Below are 6993 nucleotides of genomic sequence, written 5' to 3' on the forward strand. Positions count from 1 at the left end.
TACCTAAGCGTCAGATGAAGTAGACAACCATTTTCATAACTATCATACATCAACTTAGTAATGGAAGAAATTCATGAGTTCAACTACAATATCAAAAGGTGAATCACACCACAACCAAGCAACTCGGACAGTAGTCCATATTGATTTCAAAGTCACCTGAGATTGATACGAAGCAGCTAGCTCCACAATAGCTTTCTTGTCTTTGCCTTTTGCCATACAACCAACAACACACACACCCTTCTTGGCTAAATCCTCACAATCTCAAGGTATAGGCACCTTTCACTACTACACACACATACCATAGATGTACACTGGTACAAACGCTAAGTGAACATGGAAGTTCACCTTTTATAGCTTTGGAGTCAATAGCTACATTCCGTTCATAGCAGCAAGGTGGGTTCATCTTCAAGAGGGGGGGAAAGCATCAGTGCCGCCTCGTACAGAGAGGGTGAGAGAGAGAGAGAGAGAGAGAGAGAGAGATGTGTTGTATGAAAGATGTTGTCAGGGGGTCATTGTGTCATCAAGCTTAAAGGACACCGTATGCAGAGTCAAGCCAGCTCGCCCAACCCTTCCTTAACTCACTAGGTGTTAGGTAATATACTAAGAATCCACCAACAATTTTCCTATTTAAGAATTTCACTTCTTAAATACACACCCCTCTTTTTGTACAAGAGATTTCCTAGGTCAATACAAGATATTGAGACTAAACCCCAGTTAATTATACCGAGGCAATGGGGACGGGCCCCTCCAGTATACCAGAGGAAGTTAATCCTTGTTTTAACAGCAGTGTGTGTGTGTGTGTGTGTGTGTGTGTGTGTGTGTGTGTGTGTTTTGTATTAAACTTAATACATATACACAAAAGAACATAACATATCTTTATAATTTTTAACATCGTTTTTTTTTCCAAATCCACAATTGAAAAGTAATCAGTATCAACAAATTTTGGCCTCAACCAGTCCAAGCAACAGAGACCATCATCATCCCCTAAGATTGATCAGTTCCTATAGAGACCATCATCATCCCTCAAGTTGCAGAATTTTAAACAAACAGAGAGGTCACCTTCATCATCCATTATGTAGCAATAATTTAAACACACAGAGAGCCCATCATTTCAAATATTCAAAAGTTTTTAGTGTGAAAATAACAATCAAGGCTAAGTGAGGGTAAAAAAAACCCTCACCTTGGTTAATATGTTGCTTAGCACCATCATCTTGTAGAGAGCGCATCAGATATCATCAAGACCAAGCCAAGCACAGCAGTCATGCCGGCCATAGAGGGGCATAGAAGCACAACCAACAAGGGGTAGCCAAGTTGGGCAGGTAGTTCGACGGAATTATCTCAGAGCCAATTCATTGTCCACCTTGCGAGCAGTAAAGGGGAGAGGGCTAGCGGGGTCTGGTACAGAGCCATGGTGTATAGAACCATCCAATAGCACAATGACGAGAGAAATCAAGAGGGAAACAGGTAATAGGATTGCATAGTTCACCCTTGGGGAGGGAAGAAATTAAAGGCATGTATCCGGCTTAGATCTTGCGTGGGGAGATAGTAATTTCCCCCTACCACAAAGGGTCCTGGATAAGGTTCACACTCAGTACACACATCCCACTTAGAGGATTCAGTTGAAGGTAAAAGCCATATAGGGGGGTTAGGCCATAGGAGGTGACAAGTAAAAGACACGGCTCCGGAATAATATCCCATAAGTATCTATCCCTATCAAAGGAGATTTCAAACTAATAATCATTTAGAAAGGTGACCCCGAGGAGTTATGAACTTAACAAGGCATATTTCCGAGTTCTACCAAACATCGAGCAAACTTATCCGAGCAAGCTCAAAAGCGAGCAAAGTTATTAAGTGATTTGAGAGAGAGAGAGAGAGAGAGAGAGAGAGAGAGAGAGAGAGAGAGAGAGAGAGAGAGAGAGAGAATTATTTGAAACCAAACAATAAATGTCAACACCATTGCTATCAAAAACATAGTTTTTGGAAACTTAGAAATACTTCATGTGGAAAGTTCTAGAAGTAAATGGAACATGTTCTGAAGTTAGGTCACCATTATACAAGTCTAGTGATCAACTTTACTATTAGTATGAGTACCAGCAAGTGCAAAGCATCTTCATGAGTGTGCTATGTGTGGAAGAAGACACAAATTTAGTAACACTTATATCATGTGATTGTGCATTAAATCTCTCAGCATTCTTTCTCGTAAGGCATGTTTCTCTTAGGATCTTTCCTTCCCTTTAGACAAGCACTTTAAGACTTTTCGATAGTGATATGAAGTATCTTGTGGAATGTTCCTATGACGTTAAAACGTCTCTTCCTCTTCCTCTTTTGCCCCTCTCTCTTCTCTCTCTCTCTCTCTCTCTCTCTCTCTCTCTCTCTCTCTAAATCATTGCTTAATCAATAGTTAATGTTGATAGAAACACGAGTATCAATTAAAACCTATAAATTGTTTTCTTATTTCTTCATCAATAACATAATAGTGTGGGCAACAATGCTACGATTCTCTCCCAAGCGATCGACCTTTTCATGGGTTTTGGCCTTAACATCAACTACTAAAGGATCTATGCCAAGAAGCTCACAGAGGTTCAACTTTATGGCCTCCTTATGGGGAGTCCACTTTGGCCTTTGTAATATGAGGATGACATCTAAATTGCCCATAGTATATCTCGCTCCATGCATCAAATATTGAACATCTTCTTTCACAATGACTGAAGATGCGGTTCCTTTCCATTTTGAATCATTGTTTGGGAAAATCTGGCAGATGCAGAAAGGACATAACATCTACCACACAGTGACAAGCACATCACCGTTGAAATATGTAATACATCCATGGTCATGTTGAATATTCATGGCGCCGGCAATTATAATAGGAAAATTTGGCTCCATTCTGTGAAGATCAAAGTTATGCCCTACTCTACAAGGTAGTACAAGAGCCTTCTTCACATCTGGAACGACAGTTTCAACAAGAGGGAGTTTCCAAAAAAAAAAATTGCAGGAAAATTTAGTCTGTTTTGATCATGAGCTTGTGTGTGCCCAAGATAAGTTGGTATGGAAATCTTGCTACCTGGAAGATTATGTCCACCCACTAGGAAGAACGCTACTAAGTGAGAGAAGATGCTTAGATCTCTCTCTCTCTCTCTCTCTCTCTCTCTCTCTCTCTCTCTCTCTCTCTCTCTCTCTCTCTCTCTAAAAAGAGAGAAACAATATCACTATCATCGGGACAATAAGCGATCTGTTTTCAACAAATCAATGTTTGGGAATAATGTGCCTCAATGTGTCCTTGGGCCGCTTAAAAAATCAAAATAACCAATTGATGTGAGAGGAGAAGGAAAAAATCCGCTTGAAAAATTTAACAAATTAGAGTAAAATACTAGTTATTTCAAAAAAAAACTCTTTGAATCTATCCTAAAGGGAATTTTGTATGTTTGTGAAATTGATTTTTCCCTAACACTGCATTAGATACAAAAAAATGTATGCAACAAAACGTCAAGCATGGACAAAATGTTGAGCCTCGAGAATCTCCATGAAAGTTTGCAAGTACTCAAAAAAGTCTCTGCACTCCGAGAGACCACACTTGATTTCTTCAATGTGTGTGTGCCCTCATATCTCTTTACTTTCTAGTCTTCAACTGCCACGTTTGTTTTTTCTTCCACTTAGCTCTTATGATAACGAAACCAAAACTTGAACACCAACACACATATTATGGAGGAACCTCTCTCTCTCTCTCTCTCTCTCTCTCTCTCTCTCTCTCTCTCAGATTTTATAGTCCTTCATCCTAAATGCCGGCCTTGAACCACAGTGGGTGGGAAGGAAATATTTTGAGAGTCACGGGTCTAATCGTCAAGATGAGCTTGTTCACTTGACTACAACAAATCTACAAATTTATATGTTCTACTGGCCTTTGACACTGCACTGTTGCCTTGTCAACGGTAGCCACCATCGACGGAGCCCGGTTGCAAGCCCCTTCTTGCCCACTATCCAATCGACATGATTCTCTTGTATTGTCTTCGTTGTTGTGCGGTACCCCATGTCTTGCTTCCTCCTCTTTTATTTCACATTACTTGTGCATGTCCCATGCCAGTGGAGTGAATGTTGAGCACTCAGAAGATCGCATAACATTAGTGGCTCTCAGAGAAGTATGCAGGACATCATCAACATCTTTATATGTAATGTTGTGAGAAATCTTTTCATATCATTGTCAATAAGCAAAATATAGCGTGCAACCAACGAGAAAAGGAGGGCCATGAGATTTTCCTGGCATCTAGACGTTCCTCTTTCTCTCTACTGGAAGCTTCACAAGTTTATTCAATTATCAACCAAGATTGCCTTTCTTTCGTCTCAAGGATACACTACACTGACAAAAGAGCAAGAACCTTCACAAACGTTAAATCAACCTTATCATCTACTCCCATAGCCACTCCACCTAGCACCCCGACTTGCTTTCATGGGAAGTAGATACAAAAGAAAAAAAGGCAATGCCAGATTTTGCACATCTTCTACTCCGTCGCCAAAACCCTCCATAAGGCTTCGGCTTTACCCACTCGATGCATCTTGTTGGTCGACCTCTGAGAAGCAGGCACTAAAGTCAAAGTCATTAGAAGCAGGCTCTTCAAAAGGGGCAATCAGGGAAGCATCCATGAAGCGAAGGTTCTGAGGAGGAGAATCCAAGGAGCATGATTCTTTGCAAGGCCGCCATGTCGAGAGAGACTGAGAAGGACTCTCTCTGCACGTCACTCTGCCACCTTGATTCATGCCTCTCCCGGGTGTCTTGGGTGCTGACTGTGCAGGGGCTAAACACCAGATCGATGCGTTCATTAGTGAAGCTTTTTATCCAGCTAGCGCATAAGCAGTTCCGATCGCCCCTCCCAAGACACGGCACCATCTCTCCGGAGGTCTGCCATCGCTCTCCACCTACTACTCTCTTTCTCTAAAAACAAAACTCTCTGAAAGAGCGCGCACCGGTGCGCGCTCTTTCAAAGAGTTATTTTAGAGAATAGTCGTCTTACAGATTAAGCCAGCAAGGAGAAGGCCGAGCGCTCGTGAGGAGGGCAGTGACGGAACAGGGCCCTGTTGAACATGCCTGCAGAAAGGGATTGAGCTGCAAAGCAGAAAACAAAAAAAGAGAATCGCGGTAGAGCTGATTGTAAAAGCTAACAAAAAGCAACCAGAGGAGGAGGGTCGGCAACCGAAAGAAGGCGAGAGGGTCGAGCGGTGACAGGAGGAGCCAATAAAAGCTGACGACGAACAGCAATTGGAGGAGGAGGGACGGCAACCAAAAGAGGGCGACAGGGTCGAGTGGTGACACTAGGAGCCGATGCAATATTGTGGATGGTCGGCGGGCTGCTACCTCCAATCCCCAAAGGTAGTGTGAGAACCTTTGCTTGCACTTCCAATCTCTTCTCAATAGAGACCCGTGCAGCATGCACTTGGATGGATGCGCACAAGAATTTTGTAAAGGGAAAATTACCAAAATACCCCTCTAATTTGTGGAAATTCCCAAAATACCCCTCAAATTTCAAAAATTCCCAAAGTACTCCCATAATTTGTCATAAATTCCGAAAATGCCCTTCAAATTTTCCAAAATTCCCAAATTACCCCTGGTTGTGAGAGTAAATTTCTCCAAAAACAAAAAAAAATTGTAGCTTTTTATAAGAAGAGTGATTGTCTACCATACAGGATGCTAAAACTAAAATTTGAGTCGGTTATGTAGGCTTTGGAGATGAATTTCTTCATTATTTTTAGACATATTTCACTTTTTTTTTTGCGAGGTAATTGGCGACAAATTACATGCTAAGCACTCAAAAACCGGTCTCAATTGTGAAATAAGAATGAAGATTAGAAAATCTTGAAGAATCCAACAAAAATAGATACAAGGGTATTTTGGGAATTTTTGAAATTTGAGGGGTATATTGGTAATTTCCACAAATTAGAGGGGTATTTTGGTAATTTTCCCTTTTATAAACTTTATAAATGATTACTAGAGGCTCAAGCTCTGGTGGTTGCTATGCGCATAGAACTATATATTCTAGCCCGCTAATGATTGCCTTATCTTTGTATCGTGCAGCCCGTCTCACAAATATCAAGGGTGGGCTATTGGTTATGCCGCTTCCCTCAATAAGGGTTTCAACAATTTGAAGGACATGGCTTTACAGAGAGACGAGCTTGCAATTAATATTTGCAACACTTCAAGGAAAGCTGGTTCTTACGCCATCAATGCTCCTTGTAAGTCTAGAACCATTTTTGTGGTCTAAAATGGGTACCCAAATGAGCTAGTAGGGAATTCTCTCTCTCTCTCTCTCTCTCTCTCTCTCTCTCTCTCTCTCTCTCTCTCTCTCTCTCTCTCTCTCCACACGACATAACTGCAAATGTGCTAGCATGCAAATGTCATCCTTTACACTACAATGACACTTGAAACATGTTTTGTTTTTACTAACATGGCATTTCAGACTACTCCGAGATGAAGGAGTATCTGCAACGAGGCACGAAGAAACATAAGGAGAGCTGAGGCAGGCCTACCACGCACATAAAATCACCCAGTTGAATTTGATATTTGATCAACAGGAAGCATTTGCATGGAAATTGCACACATGGAACAAGAAGACACATCTTTACACGGTGACTGGATTCTTTAGACTTTGTACAGCTCATAAGAAGCAATATCTCTCCCAAAAAAAAAAAAACTCCCTAAAAGAAATGCGTCTCTTTCAGAGAGTTTTTTATTTTAGAGAATAGTTGTGTAAAGGTGTGTGGTTGCGCACAAGTTTTTTTCTTCTCGCTATAAATACGGTGTAGATCCTCAATATTGGCCTTTAATGCACTTCAAAAACTTTCCTCCTATCAAATTTGCTATTCATCTTTGTTGCACGGATCAAAGGCAGAGCACACGTCAATCAGCTTGCAAGGTCACTTATTAGTAGAGTCAACAGATGAGAGAGAGAGAGAGAGAGAGAGAGAGAGAGAGAGAAAGAGGTCTCCTTGGATGCCTCTGCCCATCTA

At 41.3% G+C, this 6993-nt stretch overlaps 1 pseudogene; it reads right to left on the minus strand.

Moving 5' to 3' along the window:
- Positions 1–2451: 2451 nt before the first annotated feature.
- Positions 2452–4635, minus strand: LOC147417951 (2-C-methyl-D-erythritol 2,4-cyclodiphosphate synthase, chloroplastic pseudogene; annotated as a pseudogene).
- Between the last annotated feature and the right edge of the window lie 2358 nt (positions 4636–6993).

This window comes from Adiantum capillus-veneris, chromosome 30, assembly GCF_014529385.1.
Source record: "Adiantum capillus-veneris isolate H3 chromosome 30, ASM1452938v2, whole genome shotgun sequence".
In the NCBI taxonomy this organism is placed as follows: domain Eukaryota; kingdom Viridiplantae; phylum Streptophyta; class Polypodiopsida; order Polypodiales; family Pteridaceae; genus Adiantum; species Adiantum capillus-veneris.